At 46.4% G+C, this 24364-nt stretch overlaps 1 long non-coding RNA gene across 2 annotated transcripts in view; it reads right to left on the bottom strand.

Moving 5' to 3' along the window:
- The window catches only part of LOC137652135 (uncharacterized), a 78342-nt gene that overhangs the window by 24266 nt on the left and 29712 nt on the right, over positions 1–24364 (bottom strand). For both annotated transcript variants that reach the window (XR_011046203.1, XR_011046204.1), the window contains exon 3: positions 12430–12559. This is a non-coding gene — a long non-coding RNA (uncharacterized lncRNA). The remainder of the gene's footprint in view (positions 1–12429; positions 12560–24364) is intronic.

Here is a 24364-nt window from a genome sequence, read left to right on the forward strand (position 1 = left end):
CATATCTTTTATAGGCTATATGCTGTGGCATCGTGGTAATGGTATTGCTAGATGCATCTTATAAACTTTTCACTGGTTATAAGCGATTCGGAGTGTGGAGGTTAGGTAACTAGTGCCAGAGTTACCTAGATATCGGGGCAGCATCAAGTGTCGTTAATATTAATTTATATTCTGCATAATATTATGCTTTAAATTTATTGTATGTTCAATAATAAATTCAATGTTCACTTTGATGTTTGTTTTCTCACCATTTTTTACAACCTTCATATAAGTTTTTTCCGAATAAGCAATAAGTCTCTAGTCTTTTCATTTTCGAGAGGGCGACCCCAAATCCGCCAAAGTTTCTTGCATACATCTAGATACAGTGTCCACTCTGTGGGGAGAACTTGATTCCTCCTGCTGAGGCTGTCTGCCCTCACATTCTTTTCCAATTGAATGAATCTTGTCAACAGGGATATTTTTCTTTGTTGTGCCCAAACGAGATGAGTTCTTGTTATCTCGTAAAGCGGCCTCGAATGCGTTCCCCCTTGTTTCGCTATGTACGCCAAAGCTGTGGTATTGTCTGCATTGATTTGTATTACTTTGTTCAGTATTAGCTTCTCGAACCCTTTGAGAGCCAACAGGACTGCTAACAGCTCCTTTTGATTGATGTGGAGACTTCGCTGTTGTTTTGTCCAGACCCGAAATCTCTGACTTTCCCAGTGTTGCTCCCCACCCCGAGTCCGAGGCGTCGGAAAACAACACAAGGTCTGGGTTCTTTTGCTCCAAATCCAAAGAGAGACCTTCCTGGAATCTGTTTATGTTGTTCCACCAATGAAGGCACTCTTTTATTGGTTCCGTAAAAGGAATGCTCTTCTTGTCGAGGCTGTCCTCTTTGTTCCCATGGCAATTGAGATGGAACTGAAGGGGTCGTAAATTTAGTTTCCCCAGACACACAAATTGTTCCAGCGAAGAGAGGGTTCCCAGGAGACTCATCCACTCCCTCACTGAACAAAACTCCTTCTTTAGAAAGGCACAAAGCTTTAGGAGAGCTAGCTGTATTCTTGCAGGTGATGGAAAAACCTGAAAAGCCAGACTCTGAATCTCCATCCCTAAAATAAAGAATCTTTTGGGATGGGATCAATTGAGACTTCTCTGAATTGACCAGAAGTCCTAGTTTCTCTGACAGACTCATTATCAGATGCAAATCCTCCAGACAGCGAGGGGGCTCTTAGTAGCAATCGTCCGAGTACATGGAGGCTCTGATGCCTCTTGAGTGGAGCATGCTTGCCACATTCACCATGATCTTTGTGAAGACTAGAGGGGCGGTGGTGAAGTCGAAACACAAGGCCCAAAACTGGAATACTTCCTTCCTTAGGTAACATTTGCAATTTGGGTGAATCGGGACATGAAAATATGCATCCTGGAGGTCTAATGAGATCATCCAGTCAAGGCGACTGGATGATCTTATTAGACCTCCAGGATCCTTACTGCTGCAAGAACCGTACTCTGGGATTCCATAGAAAACTTTGTCTTCTGGACATAGTTGTTGAGGGTACTTACGTCCAGGACTGGCCTCCATCCTCCCAAGTTCTTGGGAACCAGGAACAGCCTGTTGTAGAAGCCTGGTGATTTTAAGTCCCGTACCCTCTCTATTGCATCTTTCTCTAGCAAGAGACATTTGAAGCTGCATGGCCTGCTTCTTTGATTCCTCCTTGTATTTGGGAGAAAGATCCACAGGGTTTGAAATTAACAGGGGTTTCGAGATAAAGGGGATTTTGTATCCCTTCTTTAAAACTAGAACGGACCAAGGGTCCGCTCCCCTTCTCTCCAAGGCTTGCCAAAAGTTGCTTAGCCTGGCCCCCACTGCTGTCTGAAGGCGAAGGCAGTCGAACTCTGCTTCTGCCTGACCTAGCACTTCTCCTTGTTCTGGCCCTTCTACTATCGGATCTGAAGCTGCCTCTACCGACTGTCCTTCCAAGAAAAAACTGTGTTGTTTGAGGGAAGGTAGAATCCTCCTTGAATCTACGGGCGGAGAATGATGTTGGAAGAACCTTCCTTGCTGATTTAGAGACTAGGTCGTGAGTAGCTTTTTGAGTAAGGGTAGCAGCCACCTCCTTTACTAGTTCCTGAGGGAAAAGCGAAGGAGAAAGAGGTGCATAAAGCAATTCTGCCCTCTGGAACGGAGTGACTCCCATGGAGAGAAAAGTGCACATAGTTTCCCTTTTCTTAACAACTCCGGCTGTGAATAGGGCTGCTAATTCAATTGAGCCATCTCTAACAGCTTTGTCCATGCAGGACATTATATGGATAAGGTTAGAAGTCTCAGGGTCCTTTAAAGCAGAAATTTTCTTTCCCAAGGTACCCAGAGACCAATCAAGGAAGTTGAAAACTTCAAACACACTATATATGCCCTTGAGAAGATGGTCAAACTCAGTCACAGACCATAATATCTTTGTCCTTTTCATAGCTAAGCGACGAGAAAAGTTTACCAAACTCGAGAAGTCGCCCTGGGCAGAGGCAGGAACTCCCAAGCCTAGGACACCTCCTGTTTCATACCATACGCTAGACTTGGAGGCTAACTTGGCTGGAGGAAAAGAGAAGTTTGTCTTTCCTAGAACTCTCTTAGATTGCATCCAATTCTCCATCAACTTTAATGCTCTCTTAGAAGAGCGGGAGAGAACCATCTTAGTAAACTTTGAAACTTTTGATGATAATCCCACAGTAAACTCCGATGGAGGTGAGCGAGGAGCTACAAGAGTAAAGCTGTCAGGAAATAATTCTGAAAAAACCAACATAATCTTCTTGAGATCTACAGAGTGTTGTGGTGTTTTATTTCCTTTCTCCTCCGAGACAATGTCTAATGGCTCATCCAGAGAATAGTGATCATCCTGATCCTCTTCCGAAATAATTCCAGCTGCTGTAACAGCTTCTTGTTCCGAAAAGCGCCCCACGCGAGCATAAACGTCAGCAGCGTGGTGCGCGCGATCAAGTCGTTCAGTCTGTTTGTCTACTCGACTATCAATAATATTACGCTTGGCGTCACGTCCGTGCGCATGTTGTACTGAATCCGACTGACGTTGGGCATCACGGTATGCTTGACGTTCAACGTCCCATTCTTGTTGTTCTAAGTCACGATTAGCTAGGCGCGCAACCTCACGTTCAGGCGCCTGGCGCGCAACGTCACGTTCAGGCGCCTGGCGCGCAACGTCACGTTCAGGCGCCTGGCGCGCAACGTCACGTTCAGGCGCCTGGCGCGCAACGTCACGTTCAGGCGCCTGGCGCGCAACGTCACGTTCAGGTGCCTGGCGCGTGACTTCGCGCTCAGGCGCCTGGCGCGCAACGTCACGTTCAGGTGCCTGGCGCGTGACTTCGCGCTCAGCCGCCTGGCACTTGTTGTCGCGCCTGGAATGATGACGCTCTAAGTTACGCTTACTCGCTTGACGTTTGCTGTCAAGAGAAATAGAAGCTCTATGAACACTAGCAGTCTTATTAGTAGCAGTCTTATCACCCTGCTCAACATCGCGTATAATGGTAAGCCGCCTGTGCAACATCGCGTCACGATCGGAATCATAACGAACCAACGCTTTGCTGACAGCGGGCTGATAAGATTGCATAAACGTTGAGAGTTGCTGCTTCATGTCAAGCAGCATAGACCACTTAGGATCAACCTTAGACGACACAGGAGTCGAAACTTCTATTGCAAATTCGCCTTCTTCATCGCTCGCATAACGCTCCACATTATCGGGAGATGGAATCCAGTCTGATGAAAGCGGCGGTGCATGTACCGTAACACCAGACTCAAGAAAAAGCTCTGATTCAGTCTAAATCATACCCTTACCAATCTCCGACATCTTGCTAGGACGTTTAGGAGGAGAACATTGAACCGACAATTGAAAACGCTCTGGCGAATCCCAATGGCTACAGCCAGGTCCTTGCGGTGATGGATCGCGTCGCTGCGCGCCTTCATCCGCCTTTCTTTTAAGAGGTCTGGAAGTCTGACGCCAGACTTTGCCATGCGTAGCTTCATCTGAAGATGAGGACAAAAACTAACCTCACCTTTCCCACGGTGAGGGGGAGCAATCTGTGATATTGAGATAACAGAAACGCTCAAGGGAACGTCTGCGCGAGCGATGACGCCTCTCGTTCCCTTTCGCCGATCGACTTTACTTCTCCCATGGGCTCGGCAGCTTGAAAGAGGTCTAAGGCTAGGTGAACGACAAGATCGCGCAGACGTAGCCTCCAAATCACTAAACAAATTAATAGCACTTTTAATATTACCACTTTTAAGTTGATTAACATCGGACATGAGTTGGTTTCTGTCCGCTGCTAGCGATTCCACCCTTGAACCAAGAGCCTGGATCGCTGTCATCATATCTTTCATTGTAGGCTCAGAATGAACAGAATTAGGTTCAGGATCTACCATTACAGGGAGAGGAATTAGGTTCAATGATATTAGAAAATTATAAATCTTTAGATCGAGAGGAACTACGCCTAACTCTATCCCTTTCTAGTTTGCGAGAGTAGCGCTCATAAGCCAACCACTCACTCTCGGATAATCCAAAACATTCTTGACATCGATCTTCAAAAATACAAATCTTACCCCTACATTTAATGCAAATCGTATAGGGATCAACAGAGGCTTTTGGAAGCCGAGTTTTACACCCTTTCACACACTTCCTATATGAAAGGGAGGGGTCAGCCATTTTGAAAAGTAAATAGGGAGATCAAAATCAAGCAAGGGTCAAGAAATAATCCAAATTCAATATGTATTCTAGAGAATCCAAAAGCGAGTCCAATAATGCGAAAGTTAATAACCAAAAAACAACTGTACATCACCAAGAACACTGTTAATTCCAGGTAAACGGCGAGTGAATTCCCAAAGGTGTTGCCAATATGACGGCAGAAGAAAATCTGGTGCTAGAAAGAATAGTTCGACATAGCTCCATGGTGGCGCTAGTGTATACCTGGCATATCTATGCGATTGCTGCGAGTTTTGAATTTCTGCCGGACAGAAGAATAAAGCTATTGTTATATAACCAGCGGATAAGTTTAAATGTTTAAAAAATAATAATAATAATAAATATTATTGAAAATTTATAAAAGCTTGGTGGGGGCATGTAGAGAATTTATCGCACCGGTTAAAATTACAAATAAAATTGTGAAAATGTTAAGGAAAAGAAATCTTTTTATTTTATTTGTAATTGTTTATTTTCTATAATTTAATTTCATTAGATTGATTCTTAATGTATGATTTTTCAAATGTAAACAGCTGTAAAATTTAAACAGAAAAACACGTCAGAAGTTTGTGCGATACATTAGGAAGTCAGTTGGAGTCACAAGCTCAAGGAAGCAACTCCAAGAGTGTCACTCTTGTATATTGATTGCTCTTATTTACAGTCGACAACTGTCCTAACTAGTTATTGTGTATTTTCCAGTCGTTGACTACCCTAATCAGTTATTGTAAGTACAGTAATGTACTGTAATCTTGTGAGAACAAAGTCATCTTTAGTTCAGCATCTTTGTGTCTCCGTTGAAATCTAATTTCGACTAGTGTGGGTAGGTGCTTGAACACTAAGACCATTTTCTGAGTATCTGGATAATTGTTAGCCTACCTACCAATTCAGAACCTAAAACTATGGGGGAACTGAATACTGTATAGTGATTCTGCCATACAATAAATATTTACTCATGATCTACAAGAATTCACTGCAAAAACTATTGCAAACCACTTTAACCCTTTTACCCCCAGCCTATTTGGAAATTTCCAACCCTTAACCCCCAGGGGGTTATTTTTTCCCAGCACATTTTGCAGTATATTTGTTTTAAATTGCTCTAACAGCCTTAATTTTTGTCATAGAGAGGTCATGTTGGTCTCATTCTCTTGGAAAATGCCTGAATTTTCTAAAAAAAATTATCAAAAATATGAAAAAAAAAAAAATTTTATAGCATTTTTTTGCAAGGACGTGCCAGTACGTCCATGGGGGTAAAGGGATGGCTTTTGTGAAACCTACCAGTATGTCCTTTGGGGGTAAAAGGGTTAATACTTGAAATAATTATGAAAACAGAAAAATTTTCAGGAACTGCAAAATGACAAATTCGGAGATAATTTGTATTTTTCCTAACCATACAAACCTTCGCTATTTAATATGGGTATTACTTTCGGCGTAGCTGAAATGACGAGCCATTAGAATTTTAACGAGGGTTTACTAGCCCCTCGCTAGTTAGCGGGGGGTAGGGAGGGGTAGCTTGCTACCCCTCCCCCTCACACACACCTGTGAGAGCTCACTTTGCTTAGAGGTAGGACTTTCCGGGGGACAGGGCTGGCGGGCAAGTTTGATTAAATAGCTAAGGTTTGCATAGTTAGGAAAAATACAAATTACCTAACGAATCTGTCATTTGTTCCGTAACTGAAATACAAACCACGCTATTTAATATGGGTGACTTAACCCTTAGGTAGGGTGGTAAGTCCCTGCCATTACTGGCTTTTGGCTTTTTGCCTGGGAACTCAGTATCTGAGTGTGTCTGCACTCAATGATAAGGAGCCCCTGCACCTCGCTAGCGCTTTGCTCTGCTAAGGCCGCGGCCTACATAAGCTTGTATGTGAAGGAAGTAAGTGTGACTTGTCCTAGGAAGTTGACCTGAAGTCCTTTAGATGGAACTTTAAGGCTAGGACTCTCCCAATACCACCTCGTCAGGGTATGGGAACGTGACAGTATTAACTTAATACTAGGAACACAAGGGAACATGGTTTACCTGCAGTGGTTTGAGGTCAGCTGTGCAGAGAACCCAGGATGCTGCTTTCCCCAAGAGAGGGGAGAATGAAGAAAAGAATAAGGGCCAGGCATACCTTTTCATTCATGCAGACTAAAACCAGGTAACAATGCCCTCAACCCTCTGCTACTTGTCCATTAAGGAGCCTGAGGTTTAAACCAGCTGTTGTGCAGCCACCACAGGGCCGATATAGAACATATCAAGCCTCCTGTGAGTCACATCTTGCAGATAGTGGGCTGTGAAGGTCGTCTGCCGCTTCCATACCCCTGCTTGTAAAACCTGCGTCACTGAATAGTTCTTCTTGAAGGCCAGGGACGTAGCTATGCCCCTGACATCATGTGCTCTAGGGCGACATGACGGAGAAGGGTCGGGATTCAGGGAATGATGGATAACCCTACGAATCCAGGCTGAGATGGTATTCTTAGTGACCCTTCTCTTTGTCCTCCCGGTGCTAACAAAGTGCTTGCACTTGGGGACGAACTGCAGCTGTTCTCTTAAGATAGAGCCTCAAACTCCTTACTGGGCATAGTAGGAGATGGTCTGGGTCATCTGTTACAGAACGGAGACTCGAGATCCGGAAAGAGTCGAACTGAGGGTCCGGCACTCCTGGATTCTGAGTCTTGGCAACAAACTCAGGGACGAATTTGAACGTTACCTCCCCCCATCCCCTTGAATGGGCGATGTCATACGAGAGATCATGAAGTTCACCGACTCGCTTGGCCGAAGCCAGAGCAAGTAGGAACACCGTCTTCCAAGTCAGGTGGCGATCAGAAGCCTGGCGTAATGGTTCGAAGGGAGCCTGAGAACTCGAACCATGTTCCATGGAGGAGGTCTCACTTCTGACTGTGGGCAGGTAAGTTCATAACTTTGTATGAGTAGGGAAAGTTCTAGCGAAGAGGAAATGTCCATTCCTTTGAGTCTGAAAGCAAGACTTAAGGCTGAGCGATAGCCTTTCATTGCCGAGACTGAAAGGCCCATTTCTTCCCGCAAATACACAAGGAACTCCGCTATTACTGGAATAGTGGCATCGAGTGGAGAGATACCCCTTCCACGACACCAACCACAGAAAACTCTCCACTTTGCCTGGTAGACTCCTGCGGATGACTTTCGCAGGTGTCCAGACATCCTTTCCGCAACTTGCTGCGAAAAGCCTCTCTCTGTGAGGAGGCGCTGGATAGTCTCCAAGCGTGAAGCCGAAGCGAGGCCACGGCCTTGTGAAAGATGTTGGCGTGTGGTTGTTTGAGTAGCTCGCGTCGTGGAGGGAGTTCTCTCGGGAGTTCCGTTAGGAGCTGCAGAAGGTCCGGAAACCACTCTGCGTGATGCCATAGCGGAGCTATCAGGGTCATTGAAAGGTTGATCGATATTCTGGTCTTGAGTACCCTTCTCATCAGACAGAACGGGGGAAAGGTGTACACGTCGATGTTGTCCCACTGTTGTTGGAAGGCATCTTGCCAGAGTGCCTTAGGGTCCGGGACTGGGGAGCAGTACAGCAGAAGCTTGAAATTCAATTCTGTCGCGAACAGATCCACAGTCGGGGAACCCCACAAAGTCAAGACTTTGTTGGCTACTAGACGATCCAAAGACCACTCGGTACTCACTATCTGGGATGCCCTGCTCAGACTGTCGGCGAACACATTCCTCTTGCCTGGAATGAAGCAAGCTGATAGTGGAATCGAGTGGGCTTCGGTCCATCTCAGTATCTCTACTGCAAGATGGGATAGCTGCTCTGAAAAGGTACCTCCCTGCTTGTTGATGTAAGCCACTACTGTGGTGTTGTCGCTCATCCCCACCACGGAGTGGCCCGCCAGGTATTGTTGGAACTGTTGAAGGGCCAGGAAGACGGCCTTCATTTCTAGCAGGTTTATGTGGAGGCACTTTTCTGATTCTGACCACAGGCCTGAGGTCCTGTGGTTCAGAACGTGGCCCCCCACCCTTCTTTTTGAAGCGTCCGAAGACAGCATCAAATCTGGGGGGAGGACAAGAAGATCCACTCCCTTCCGTAGGTTCTCATCTGTCACCCACCACTGCAGATCCGTCCGTTCCGAAGGGCCCATAGGGACCATGACGTCTGGGGAATCGTGTCCTTGAGTCCACCGAGACTTGAGTCGCCATTGTAGGGATCTCATCCTGAGGCGACCATTCAGAACTAGACAGGCCAGGGATGAAAGGTGACCGAGGAGACGTAACCCCGATTGGGATGGGAGTTCTTCTCATCTGAGGAAAGGATCTGCGACCCTCCTCAGCCATGCTATCCTGTCGTCTGATGGGAAGGCTTTGTGGAGATTGGTGTCCAAGATCATGCCTAGATATACCAGTCGTTGAGTCGGAAGCAGAGAGGACTTCTCGAGATTTACCATGATCCCTAGATCTTGGCAAAGTCCCAGAAGTTTGTCTCGGTGTCGAAGAAGGGTTGACTCCGAGTCTGCTAGGATCAGCCAGTCGTCCAGATAACGGAGGAGACGGATGCCGATCCTGTGTGCCCATGATGAAATCATGGTGAACACTCTGGTGAAAACCTGAGGTGCTGTGGGCAGACCGAAACACAGCACCTTGAACTGGTAGATCTTGTTGTCTAGGCTGAATCTTAAGTACTTCCTTGAAGACGGATGGACTGGGATCTGGAAGTACGCGTCTTTCAGGTCCAGTGTACACATGAAGTCTTGTGGTCTCACTGCAAGTCTGACTGTGTCTGCCGTCTCCATGCTGAACGGGGTTTGTTTGACAAACCTGTTCAGAGCCGAGAGGTCGATGACTGGTCTCCAGCCTCCAGACGCCTTCTTTACAAGAAAGATTCGACTGAAGAAGCCTGGGGACCCGTCGACGACCTCCTGGAGAGCGTCCTTCTTTAATATGGTCTCGACTTCTGCCCGTAGGGCTTGGCCCCTTGCCGATCCCATGGCAAAGGAGCTCAACGACACTGGATCCGCTGTCAGGGGAGGTAGAGATGTTATGAACGGGACGTCATATCCCTGACTGATTGCGGAAATCGTCCAGGAATCGGCCCCGAGTTGCTGCCACCTGATTGCGCAACTTTGTAGGCATCCCCCCACTGGTGGACAAGCAGGGGGATTGCCAATCCTAGCGTTTGTGGCCTCGGCCACTCCCTCAAGGATTTTTCCCTCCCCTGGAGGACTTCTTGCCTTTCTTGTCTTTGACAGGAAAGGGCTTCGACACCGTTGCCTTTGCTGCCACTGCCGGTTTCGTCGTCTTAGACGGGCGGGGTTGTTGGGGTGCTGGAGGTTTATAGGGCTTAGATGTAAGAGCCCTATGTAGGAGAGAGTCCTGGTTGGACTTCCTCCACCTCTCAGCTGCCTGTTCCACGTCTTTCGGCTCAAACAGATTCTTTCCCAAGAGGGAAGAATGTCTGAGCCTACTGACCTCGACACTGGGGACCTTCGTGTGGAACCTCTCAGCCACCCCATCACGTCATTTCAGAATGGAATTGGCCCATAAATTCGAGACTTGATGGGCCAGAAACTCAATGGTGCGCAGGCGAGAGGGCGAGCGATGGCGCGCCGGCCAGAGGGCGCGTTGGCGAGTGATGGTGCGCAGGAGATGGAGCGCGTGGGAGCGCAGGCGATCGGTGGCACGCAGGGGCGCATTCTTGAGTGTGCGCAGTAGGTTGGATAAGCGTTCGCGCGCGGAGGCGATTGCTCACGAACGCGTGAACGCGCAGGGTCCCGACGAGCTCTAGAAGGCGAAAGCGTTGGGCGCGCACGCGTAGGGAAATACCCTTAGCGCGTGGGCGCGCAGGAGAACGCGCAGGTGCGCGCGATGGAGACTGTGCGCGTCGGCGCGTAGGAGAAGGCTGGCGAGCAGGTGAGGTCCGATGGCGCGTCGGTGTTAGGTCTAGCACAGGAGATCGCTGGCGAGAAGGAGAAGAAGGAATCTTCCCTCCTGCGCCCAGATCCGAAGATCATGGGCGCTCAGGAGATCGTGGGCGTGCGTGGTGCGCAGCAGGATGAGGGCGCGCAGATGTGCGCTGGCGAGGTGAAGATCGCTGGCGAACAGGAGATCGATGGCGCGCAGGTGAGCGCTGCCGAGCAGGTGATCGCTGGTGCGTTGTCTCAGGAACAGGTGAACTCTTGAGTGCAGCAGGAGAGCGCTTGCGCGCAATTGCACGTGGGCGCGCAGGAGAACGTTGGCGCGCAGGGGATAACTGGCGCTTAAGGGACTTACTCACATTGTGAGAAAGCCTCTTTTGCCCCGAAGGGACGGTGCCCGTTTAATAACAGGATGCGTGGGCGCCCACAGCGCATCAGCGGCCAGGAACAGTGACGGCAGGTCAGCTGGCCTGGCAGAAGGAGATCGCGAACGATCTGCGGAGAGGTCCAGGGATGCAGCAGGAACGGTCGGAGCACGGTGTGGAGGATCCTCTGCGGGGGACTGCGAAGATGAAGACCCGAAGAGGCGCCTCCTAACACCCTTGTGGGGTGAAGGAAGGCCTCTACGGCGAAGGGGAGGGCGAGCTTTACGTCTGATATGACCTCTGGCAGCAGGCAGACCATCGGCAGTCCTCCGAAGAGGAGTCTCTGTTAGTGCACTCCCCCAAGGGGGAGAAACACCTGCAGGAGAGACCGTTGGACTTAGCTCCTCCCTCGAAGGATGTTCGGAGGGGGGAATTAAGCCTTCCGCTACATCAACAACCGCAGCATGGGTTTGACCTAACTCGTCAGAAGCCTCTGCCACAACAATGTCGACGATAGACAGAGGATCAAACTCTGCTACCACCGGCGACTGTTTGACAGCTGCTCCCAACCTGATCATGTCAAACAGGGCTTCCTTGGAGGGCGAGCCCTGAAGCCCCAAGGAAGCCCAAAGCTGTAATAAATCATTGTTAGATACATTATTATCAAAATTAAAATCCTCCCCCGGGGGAGGAGGAAGAACTGCCTCGCTATGGGAGGCAACTCCCTCTCCCAAACCCCGAGATCGGTTAACAGCACTGCGGCCTACGTTACCACTCGACGGCCTCTCGGGAGAGACCGATCGAGTGGAGTTTTGGAGGAGGTTTGGGCTACGGAAGAAGAGCCCTTGAGATTTTCTCTCTTCAAGGGAACCCTTGAAGGAGAAATATCCCTTTTGGTCTTCTATTTCCGGCACCGGGTAAACCTCTCCCACTGGGAGGTAGACCACTCCCTACACTCACCACATACTTTATTTCTTTCACACCGTTGGCCCCTACAAAAAGGACACAAGGTGTGTGGGTCTGTGTCCACTGCCGACATATAAGTTCTGCAAGGGCGGTCAGGTAATCCGGGACACTTCCGCATAATAGAGGCCAACTTCCAAACACTGTCAAGAAGAAAAAGCAAAAAAAGATTAATGGCTGTCAATATAGGTGAGGGTAGGAACGGACACGTCCACTCATTACCCGAGCCAAAAGCAAAGTGAGCTCTCACAGGTGTGTGTGAGGGGGGAGGGGTAGCAAGCTACCCCTCCCTACCCCCCGCTAACTAGCGATGGGGTAGTAAACTCTCGTTAAAATTCTAATGGCTCGTCATTTCAGCTACGCCGAAAGTAATACCCATATAAAACAGCATGGTTTGTATTTCAGTTACGGAACAACTGAAAAATTTTCAGGAACTGCAAAATATCACTTTCTAAAGCTATTAAAAACTTCAATATATTTCGGCTTTGATTATAGCAGAATCGAGCAAACTGCACACCACTCACCTTCAGATCATTTTTCAAAGAAATGTAAAGCTGCTTCACATCTCAGAAACTAAGTGCAGGGTACATCAGCGTACTCTTGAATATACAGTAAACTTGTGTAAATTGACGCATTACTAGAAGACGTTGTAACCTGGTGACGATAACAATAATGTGTAAATTAGGTTAGTGTAAATAGGAAATATCAGTTTACTTTCCACACATATCAAATGGAAAAATAAGCCCAAACGTCTTATCAATATAATTGTGCAATGTTTCATAACAATCAAGTCCACATACAGTATACAAATCATCATAAAACAGTAAAGAAATATAATCTAAAGCAAGGGTTCTCAGATTTTCAGGGGAGGAATTGGGACCCCAGATTGGCAAACTCAAACTCCTAATGTTGAGTTTTCATTGCCTTTTAGGTTCTTAATGAGCATTACAAAAATAACCTATGCAAAATTGTAAATGTATATGTACTTATTTAGAAAAAATAAAAGAAATTTTTGTATTATATAAATATTAATTGGAATCCCTTTTTGAGGCAGACAATATTGAAAAGGATGGGGAATGACATTCTGACATTTTGTGAAAGGAGTGCATAGGACAAACATGATTAAAAATTACTACTCTATTACTGCTCTAAAGACAGTAAATTGCCTAAAATATAAACAGCATAAGTAAAATTATAACATTTTAGAGTAATTTGTATTTTTCCTAATTATATAAACCTCAGTCCTTTAATAAGAGTATGCTTTCAACTTCGCTGAAACTCTGCTGTTAATTCACAGAGAGATGGTGGTAGTAGCTACATCCAGGTGGACCTGCACACCTAAGAGTCCACCAAGCAGCAGCCACGTTGACCTTAACCTAGGACTTGTAGGTAGGACATATAACTTAATGGATTCAGGTTTGTATACAGTAGTTTGGAAAAATGTAATGACTTTAAAAATATATGATTTGTTCTTGTACAAATACAATAACCTTGTCCTTTAACAGGACACTTAACCTTGGGAGGGAGAAAGTATCTATAACCTAACTGGCCTGTTTAATTCCAAGAATATTAAAGGATTTGGACCTGCAAAAAAGAGAGCCAAAGTAATGACAACTGCCAATCTCCTAACAACCTGGGAATAGGACGCCTAAGGTAGTATAGGCTAGATTTTTGCCTAATTTTGACAGACTGTCATGGAAGAACCTACTATATATCCAACTAAGGATACGGTGACTCAAACGCATGGCCATTAAAAGAAATGGGTTTGCATATATAAAGTATCTATCAATCATTCCCCTAGTAAGGAGGATGAAGGAAATACTTGCCCACTGACAGGTTGTTCCTGAAGGCCTGTGTCGAACATGAACACGTTCTTTATAAGTTCCTTCTGATTCTTCAGATGACTTTCTCTCATCTGATTGTTTACCTAAAGACAGAGGGAGATGATAAACCAGGAAATTTTCTTTTTCACCCTGCTGGTACTAAAGAAGTTCCTGGTGTTGCAGTCTGAAGGACCAAATCATAGTGCCACCAAAGGAAAGAGAAGCAAATCCTCCTGATCCTAGGTCGCTTCCTTTAAGAAGTAGACGGAGAGGGACTCGAACCTGGAGTCATGGATGGCGGGGTTTTGGGTCTTCACTACATACTAAGGACCAAAGGTAAAAGAGACCTTCTACTATACCTCAAAATGATTAGTAACATACGAGATTCCATGCAGTTTGCCAACTAATTTTGCTGAGGCCAAGGCAAGGGGAAGATGTCTTGAGGTTCAGATCCCTGTCTATGTTCGTTCGGGGACTTCTTGAGGGGACTTGAGAACTTCTGTGATGCTGCATATGGTGGTTTGTATTCACTGGGAGGACAAGACAACTCAAAGTTCCTCACAAGGATAGACAGTTCCCACAAAGAGGAAAGGTCTAAACCCCTCAATTTAGAGACTTAGCTCAAGGCCGAGCATTAGCCTTTCGTCGGTGGGACTGAGAGGAGCTTCTTCAAACAAAAGTAGATGAGGAAATCAGCTATTAGTTGCAGAGAGGCTCTTACCAAAGACTTATCCCTTCTACAACACCAATCATAGAAGATGGCACACTTTCCTTGGTAGAGAACTCCTGATGATTTTTGTAACCAAAAGTTCCAAGTGTTGGCTGAGATCTGGAATGGATCACAAAACAACATGAATAGTTACTTAGAGAGATAAAATCACGAAAATGCAATATATCAATTGGCCAATCCAATGCCATATATCAGCCACAACCTTCACTGCATCCATAATACAGTGCTGTATTAAACGGTTCTGAACAATTCATACAATGGGATGTTAACTTTAACTTTAGTCTCTCTTTTATGGCATTTGAGTAAAATACAAAATTCTGTTAGAAAAATATTTTCTTGTGTGTTTTAGAATTGATAATAAAATAACTTCTAAAGCTTTTGACAATAAAGTTCAGCAACTCCATTATTATCCCACTGTTCAACTGGCTAAATGTTTATCGCATCCAAGAAATTATACCTTCAATGCCAACCATTCAAAGCCCCAGTTTACTTTTTCTCCAAGATAGTAGAGGCCTTTTATTTTCTTACTCATAAAGGTATTCACATTGCTTTCCACTTTTCTTATTTCATTCTTTTCATATATTCTCTTCCTAACTAGCTGTATAGTTTATTTTTAATTTTCACTAATCTTTGTCCACCGTACAATATAAACCAAACTGACCCATGTCAATTCAAAGTATTCAAACACTTGATATCAAGAAAAACAGTGCTGGTCAATATATGTGTGTGAGAATGTCACGCTGTAGTGGTTTGCAGACTGTGGCCAGAGGTAGCACCCGAACTGCCTAGTGTCCGAATGCCGACCACAACCCGACGTTCACTACACAAAAAATATACAACAGTGGAATACCCAAAAAACCTGAGTAACAGTTCAACAGACCTGAGTACTGGGCACCACCCCTTGATTTATACTGGGCAAGGGGACCCAGCTAGAACCTGACTAAAACGTTTACTTCTCCTCCCTTTTGCTTGCTGATCATAAGTACAAGTATAAGAACATTAGGTGAAAGGAAATATTGTTTAATTAATTACGGGACACAGTGTGGGAGGAAAGAATTATGATAAGTTACGGTACTTAAAAGATCTTAAAAAACAGTGGCTGGGGAAGGGGGGCACATTGGTGTAGGAACAGGAATGATATGCAGTGTTCATAAAACAAGAAAATAAAATTTATTTGTACAAAACTGTTAGGGTTATGTTAGCATGGACCCATCAATCCAAATAGAAAATTAAAGACAAAATTAGCATTCCTTAACGTCAAACTTCAGCAACAGTGTAACTGATAAACAAACAGGAAATTTTCTTCCCCCAGGTGGGACACTCATAAGTGTACCTATACAGGCCAAGTCTAAACCAAGGCACACCTAACCGTGTATCTATTTGGGCAAGTACCAGTATGCCATCTATAAAGAACATATAACGGTGAAAAATACAGTACCACAATTTTCCCTAAATCAATACTGTTCTCATCAATCTCCCGTCCACCATTGGGATGCAAAGTCACTTAAACAGTCCTAATTTCTGAAAAATACAGCCGCATACTATGTTGTACAGGTCTGTGTGGGCCCACCATTGCAATGTCTTGAAAAGTTTGTCAACAGCACATTTGAAATTTCTCAATCTTGGAAGGGGTTTTGAATAAGTCTGAATTCATACTAAACTCAAAAGTCACCCTCTTCCTAACATCGGAATTCACTTCTTGGGCCTCTGACCAGATATGCCATTTCCATAGCTCATGTTAACTATTTAATGTTCATGACACACTCTCATATAGCAACACAGTAGCTTACTTCTAGTTACAAGGTATGGATATAGAACAGCATCACAGACTAGTACAGACTGATAACAGGAAATATTCTAAATTTGCTCTCCCTTACACTCCCTACTGAGTGTAGGGGCTGCTGTCAATACCTGAAAAGGAACAATAACACATTAAGACATTTTTGGAAAAAGGGGGGCTTGAGGGATACAAAAGAAAAAAATAAAATCAAATATATTTCATACACACACAAACCACTAAAGTTTTCTCAGTCACAAACCCTTATATATTGCATTCCCCCCCATTAGCCCTCAAGCCCATCCAAAAAATGCCTCGTAACTGACAGCAACACCCCACACAAACTCTGTACATTCAAGTGGAAAAAGAAAATTTACCTTGCAAAAAAAATTCAGTAAAAAGGTAGGATGATCAACTAGAGATTTAATTCATCATCCCTTCCTTAAGTTACATATCAAATTACATAAATTTACACTAGGTACAATACATTTTTTTCCACAGACTCATGACTTAACAAAAAGCAATAGGAATAGACAACCTTTTAAACACAATGGAGATCCAGTACTTACAAATAAAAAGTTAGATTATTGTCTATTCTTCCCAACAATGCTTAAATAATATACAATATAACAATTTCCATATCATACAGAAAACATCAGTATTACAGGTATACATTCAGGATCTAACAAGGAAAAAAAATTACATCCATTGCAGTCCAAAATCAATTTAAAAAACATACAAAACTCATTGATTTTGGACTACAGGTGTTACCTGATAAAAGCAATTTACTGAATTTATTATAACTGTCACGGTCAAAGTCAATTTACAGTACAACAATAAATACAACAGTTACAGAAACCGTGACTAAATAAAGATTTCCTCACACCACGTGTCCCTTTCCCAGCCTTTCAGATACCCAATGTGGGAATTAAAATATAACTAATAAGAACAAAAAAGGGTAATTACTATCAAAACTTTCTTTAAAAACTGTAGCAAGATTAATTCCGTGGGAGATTTATAGTTCTTCTTCTGAGTCTCAAAATTCTGTCTCGGGACATGCGCCGGGATTCAGCAATCTGCTGGCGAGCCATATTAATTTCTCGCAGCACAGGAGACAGGCTAAGCCGGCGACTCTCCAGATACAGGCTGGGTGTCTTTAATCGGTCGATAACCTCACATAACAGTTGGTATCTGCGGGTGATCGACATACTTTGAGGTAAACCAGAGACAGAATCCGTAGACTCAGAAGAGGACAATAAAAATCCCGAAAAATCAGGCGATGACTCGGGGCAACTTTGTATTTCGGGAGACCCAAACAGTGCTGTAGCGTTCAGATTTGATATACCTGACTGTGCCACTTCAGCCTTGAGCTCTGACCGGTGTTTTAATCCACCATCAGAATGTAGGAAAGGGTTTAAATTCTGAGGTGACTTAGGAATGGAGGATGGTTCCCTCTCTATAATATTCGTCTGGTCAGTGAGACGAGGTCTCCACTCCAGGACTCGAGACTGAACTAAAGGTAGGTCAAGAACAGGACCCTTTGACCTAGTCCATGGGGGACTAAATCCACTAAAGGTGGGATCTTCAGGCGACAGTCGGTCGTCACAATCGGGTGGCAATAAACCAAGAAAGTCATTATCAGGATAATTAGACACTGCCGATTCAGAAACAGGGCTTTCTAAAGTAGCAGGTCTTGACCAATCTGGACTGGAACTCTTGGAAACACCAGAAGGTAGTTCCAATAATGGAATACTGGAAACTTCCCAGAATTCCCAACTCCCCGGAGGATGAACGATACCTTCCTCTTGGAAAGAAGAAGCTAAGAACTGGGGCATTGGCAATTCAGGAACAGGACAGTGAACCACTGACTCGGGCGACAAAATAGGGGTTTTACACATTCCAGTGGGGCTGTTCTCCCATAGTTGGAGGACCAAATGATCTCGAAACGATTCAGGCTTTAACACAGGAGTCTCATCACAATTTTCCGGAGGATATAACCAAGCATCCAGTGCTTTCTTTCTCTCGTAAGTCCTAGCTGGCTTAAGAATGGGCTTAGGCTGAGTAGTAGCCCTAGTAGGATGGTGACTTTTCCTCTGTCGTCGGGACTTGTTACAATCTCGAGACAGAAGGTAGGACGCCACTACTGCAGCTACCCCATAGGAGTCGCCATCACTACTAGAACTAGAACTCTCAGAGACTTCAGAAGAAACAGGACTGTCATCCATGAGTTCTGGACTACTCAGAGTCTCTGTAACAGGATCAGGACCCTTCGGATACCAGAGAAAGTGCCTCCTAAGATAAACTGGAGGTTCAAACCAGGCCTTTAACTGGATATGGTGAGCTTTTACCAGTTCACCATCAGGCAGTCTCTGCAGCTCATAGGTGACCTTATTCTCGTGTACCTTAGTAACACGGAATACCCCCTCAAACCTAGGGATGAGCTTGTTCGTCAGAAGGTGTCCCAACAGGTGCACCTTCTTAAGCACCAGAGAACCCTTTTTAAACGGTTTGTACCGAGGATGTCCTTCCGCCCATGGGTCTCTCGTTTCTGCTGATAGCAACGGGATACTATCAACATCGTGAGCACCCTTCAGTATGTTCTCAGCTGGTGTACAGCCAATCTCAGTGTGGTGGGAATGGTTGTAGCTGAGAACTGCTCGGGATAAGAACTGGTCCCATTTCCGAGATTCCCCAGAAATCACCCTCAGTAACTCACCAATGGTACGATTCACTCGCTCCACTGCACCGTTACTAGAGGGTTTATACGGAGTTGTTTTCACATGTACTACATTATACCGCTCCAACAACTCAGTAAATTCCTGGGAAATAAACTCAGGGCCGTTATCAGTCAATATCCGGACTGGAACACGAGGAATAACAGGAAAAACTCGGTCTTCAAGCGCCTGGCATATCGTACTGCTCTTCTTATTCCTTATGGGTACTGCCGTTACCCACTTGGAATAATGGTCGACTACCATCAGACACCCAATAAAACCAGTACTGGTTGTTGGGAGACTCACAAGATCCATAGCAACCAATTCAAAGGAAGAAGAGGTCACTATTTTCAAGGTCGGAGGGGCAACCACCTCCCTTGAGACCTTACAAGTCTGACATTCCCAACACGTCCGGCACATATCTCTGATTACATTAATTAAAGATCTGTGCCAGACGAATCGACGGAGCATTGCAATCATTTTTCCGATCCCCCAGTGAGCATTCTGGAGGTGTGTCTCGGCAACTAGGTCAATCAGGACATTGAAGGTGACTACTGGGACTACTGAGCCGTCTGGGTTCCGCTTCACTAGCAAACCCTGGTGAACTTCCAGATTTGACCAACATCTTCTATAGGGTAGACAGGAGCGTGGAACTCGAGATGCAGGAACCCCAGAGTAGATCATCTTAATGACAGATTGAATCTGTCGATGATCTCCTTGGATCTTGGACACCTGACTAAAGGACAGAAGAGCATTTCCAGAGAACACTCCCTGTTCAGATTCAGGATCAGTTACCTTCATAACAGTGGTCTCGGTATGCAGGGAGGAGACTGAGAGTACCTTGGGAGACAACTGAAGAACAGTAGTGTGCTCATACACCAACTGTTCTCGGGGTGAATCCAGTGTCAGGTAGGCTGCGTCCAGTATATTCCTACCAAGAACATAACAAAAGTTAATGTCTTTGGCAGCTACCACCGCATAGTTAAACAGCGGTAGCCCCCTCACCTCTAACTGGACGTAGCCTAGAATGCTGGTGCAGAAACCAGTCAACCCCTCTAGCTGTTCTCCTGACAGTACCTGGTACTCCATGCCAAGTTGGCTCAGTACAGACTCACTTACTAGACAAACCTGTGCTCCTGTATCAACAAGAGCACAAAATAAGGTCTCCTGCATCATTACTATACCTACTGCCGAGTGTTGATACACATGGGTACAACTGGACTGACGAGGTGCCTTTTCTGTCACGTACTGGATTACAGGACAATCCTCCGGCGCTTCCTGATCATCAGTGATCAAGCCCTCAGCGTCAGGAACACGAGATTTTACCTCCGCCTTATGGCCCAGAATCACGTCAGTTGGAGGGACGTAATTGCGGAGCTCAATCAGAGGATTAAAATGCACTCCAGACAGACACTGAAGATGCACACACTGAGGCTCAGTCACGGATGGATCACGATAGACTACGGGACAAGTGGGACCCCAATGGACCCAGATTTCCAGGTTCAATAACTTTGATGCTGCCAATAGCAACTCCAGAGCTGGGACTGTACCTGGAAATCTCATTGCCTTGATCCTGTTCCTGCTGGTCTTGTCCAGTTTGAAGCCTAGTCGACCGGCGTCTTTCAGAAAATGCTGAACTAAGGCATCCCGGAGCTTGGCTCCCTTCAGCGGAGAGTCGGGTGCGACACCTGACCCTTCTGTCCAGCAGTTCACGACTAGCTCCAAGGATTCGATGAGAGAATCTGGACCACCACGAACCTCCTTATACAAGGCCAGTCCAGTAGGCAACTTCGGAGTGCTGGGTTCAGTAGCTAACAGATAGTCAGTCAATGCGGGCCAGCGGGATAACCAGTCAGCAGCGGCATTCTGATCTCCTGGACAGTAATTAACAATAAAGTTAAATTCGGACAGGTCCTCCAGTGTCCGTGCTAGACGACTGTCCACCATCTTCATGTCATGAAGGTACATCAGGGGACGGTGATCAGAATGGATCACGAAGAACTGACCATAAAGGAAGGCCCTGAAGGTTTTCACTCCCCATCGCAGAGCAGCCAACTCACGCTCAATGGTAGAGTAACGGGTCTCGCAGTCAAGGAAAGTCATGGAGTCGTACGCTATCACCCGACGCTCCCCTGGATGCTCCAAGGACTCCTGGCACAGACAAGCACCAGCACCTTCACCCGAAGCGTCAACAAACAACTCCAAGGATTTAGCATCAGCGGAGTAGTCAGGGTATGACAACATAATGTCCTCTTTGATCAGTTCCTTCAAGCGCACAAAGGCACTACTGTATTCATTTCTGCAGTCCACTTCAGTTTCCTAGTTCCTTGAGATTTTCGTCCTCCAGTCTTCGCAGATAATGGTTTGGCTATATGTGAGCACATGGGGATAAACTTCCTTTGGAAGTTGACCAGTCCCAGGAATCCCCGTAGCTCACGCACAGTGGTCGGTTTAGGGAAGTCTTCCACTTTCTGGATGTATTCTGGTAGCTTACGCATACCAGAACGTCCAACCAGATGACCAAGATACTGGACCTCGGCTTGAACCCAAGAACACTTCCCGAGTTTTATCTTGAGTCCGTGCTTCTGGAGAGTAGCCAAAACTCATTCTACCAGTTTCAGGTGTTCCTCGAAAGAAGACCCAAGTATCAATATGTCGTCAATGTAGACAACCACCTTGGCTTTCGGGAACTCTTGGAGAATACTCTGCATTTCTCTCTGGAACACTGCAGGTGCATTTTTCAGCCCAAACGATAAGCGTCTGAACTGCCAGTGTCCAAAGGCAGTAGAGAAAGCCGTGTATTCCTTACTGTCCTCTGCCAACGGTAACTGGTAGTATCCACGAACCAGGTCAAGGGTTGTAAAGTATTTGACTCCTTGAAGTCCAAATACAGAGTCGGCCATGTTAGGCATCGGGAACTTATCAGAGACAGTCACCTTATTCAGTCTACGGTAGTCCACACACAACCGTATACTATTGTCCTTTTTTCAGACTGGAACAATGGGTGAAGACCAAGGAGAGATGCTGGGTTCAATAATACCCAGTTCATGCAACTCCTTGCACTGTTCCTCGATGGCGTCAGCGACGGGTTTGGCAAACCGTCGAACTCTCTGATAAATGGGCGTCTTGTCATACAGGTGGATGCGTATTGGTGTGCTTGAGCACTCTCCCACATCATCATCACCAGTACTGATGACTGGAAGATGACGTCGAAGCATTTGACAAAACTGGTCCTTCTGAGAAGAGTCCAGTTCGTCGGAGATAAACAGATTGTCTATCTCTTCCAATACGCTCGGTTCAGGAGTCAGGTCACACTCCTGCGCTATCAGGCAGGATAGAGGAGCATCCACCATTACCATGGTGAACACTTTCCCCAAGAGATCGCCCTTCTTGATCTTGGCAGTTTCTTTAGATGAACCCTTGATTAAAACTGAGGCTTTTCCATCTTTCAGTTCGAGGATGCCAGGAATTGCTGTAACTTTCCTTGACAGACCGGGGGTTATGATGTCGCCATCATAATACATTTCCGGCCAACAGTTGGTCGGACAAGCAGGGCACCTAAAAGACGTGTCAAGTCCCTTAGGAAAGTTAACACTAACTGGAACAAGTACTGGCTCAATACTGGCAATCTTCATTGAATCGGTTGCGTGGACATCAAGTGCATAAAGCACTTGCTGACAACAGGCTCCACGTATCGGGACATAATACTCCCAAAGAGGCTCTTGGGGAGTACTGCCAACGCTCAGCCGATTTCGGGCTCCGTCAACTATCACCCCATTTGCTCTCAAAAACTGGTAACCAAGCACTACGTGCTCAGCCATAGTTCCTGAAGGCACTACATAGAACACACCCGGGGCGAATGTCATTCCATGCAGTATAGGGGTCAACAGTACAGTACCTAGGGTCTTAGGTCCTGTTTGTCCTAAACCCTTCAGTCCAATGGTGTTGGGTACCATCTGCAGCTGGTAATCCTGTACTACTCTCGATGACAGGAGGTTGACCTCAGCTCCGGAGTCAATGAGAGCATCCAACGCTCCCGATGGAAACTCAGACATGGTCACTGGGACAACCATGAGTGGTACAGGAGCCAACTGCGCCAGGTTAACCCTAAGAAGGGTTTTCAATACAGCCTCAGTTTCTGCTTTCTCCCTGGAGGAGTCAGTTGGAGAAGCTCTGGACTGTGTCGAGGACAGGTTATCACAGGCCAATCCTGAAAGAGCCATTGGAGGTGCAATGACTTTTTCAGGTTGAGGGGTAACCTTGGAAATCGAGATTTCCGAGGCTGCCGCCGGAATACTAGGAGCATGCACCCTAGCACTCACACCCTCCTTCGATGTAGCCCCATCTTCTACACCGAAGGCCTGGTGTTTAAAGCCCTATGATACTCCTCAGTTCTTGACTTCCTGGGCTTTGCCTTCTTGATCTTCTTCTTCTTCTTCCCCACAGTCCGAGAAGGAGCACTGGACTCGCTCCCACTTCGGGTCTCCCGGCTACTGGTTGATCCAGAATAGGATGACGGGGTCGGAGTAGCATTCACCGGTAGTGCTCTCCACCTTGAAGGAGTCTGGACAGAGGTAGTCTCCCTCCCAGGGCTGTGGGCATTAGCTGTGTTCTGGACTGGTGATCTGCTCATAACCGGCGCCTGTCGTCCACACTGTGCCACATGATGGTTGGACGAGCCACAACGTAGGCAGAGGTTGAGGCGTCTGCGACACTCGTCCACCAAGTGCCCTGGTTTTCGGCACCAGGCACAGTACCTCCTCTGGAATTGGGGAGATCTATCCGGGGTGCGCGATGGTGGCAGGCGCACTTCCACAGGTGCAGGTTTGGGGACCGGTCGAGGAGGAGTGCGTAAATACGCTCTGTCAGGTCCAGGTGAACGGCTGGGGGCAGCCATGGCAACCCTGTCGGCATAAGAACCGTGCCATGACTGTCCCACACGACTGATGGCCAAATCCTCTGCCTTCTGGCTTCGCTGACGGGATGCCTCGTCGAGAACACTCAACAGGTGTAGAACATCCTGCCAAGTGGCCTGACGGCCAGCGGAGACATTAATGGTGGCCAGAGACTGTTCCAGCCAACTCGCAGCTCTGCTCGGAACAGTTCTGAAGAGCTTCCACCTAAGCTCCCTCCGGTCCAAACTACGGCGAGGATAGGCAGACTTGTACAGGGAGGCTAACCGGACGGCGTAGATTTTCAGCAGTTCGCCCTCGCCACAGGTAGCACTGCTGAACCGGGCCTTCCTGCCCGCATCACGCCTCTCTCGGGCTTCTCGGCACCAGTCGAGGAGGCGTTCCTTCATGTCGGGGTATGAGACCTCGGGACCCCCCATGGCCGAGAACGCCTCATGAATTTCTCCCTTCAGAAATTTCCCGAGATCAACAGTCCATCGACCAGAGCTTCCTGCGGTATACT

This window comes from Palaemon carinicauda, chromosome 13, assembly GCF_036898095.1.
Source record: "Palaemon carinicauda isolate YSFRI2023 chromosome 13, ASM3689809v2, whole genome shotgun sequence".
Lineage (NCBI taxonomy): Eukaryota > Metazoa > Arthropoda > Malacostraca > Decapoda > Palaemonidae > Palaemon > Palaemon carinicauda.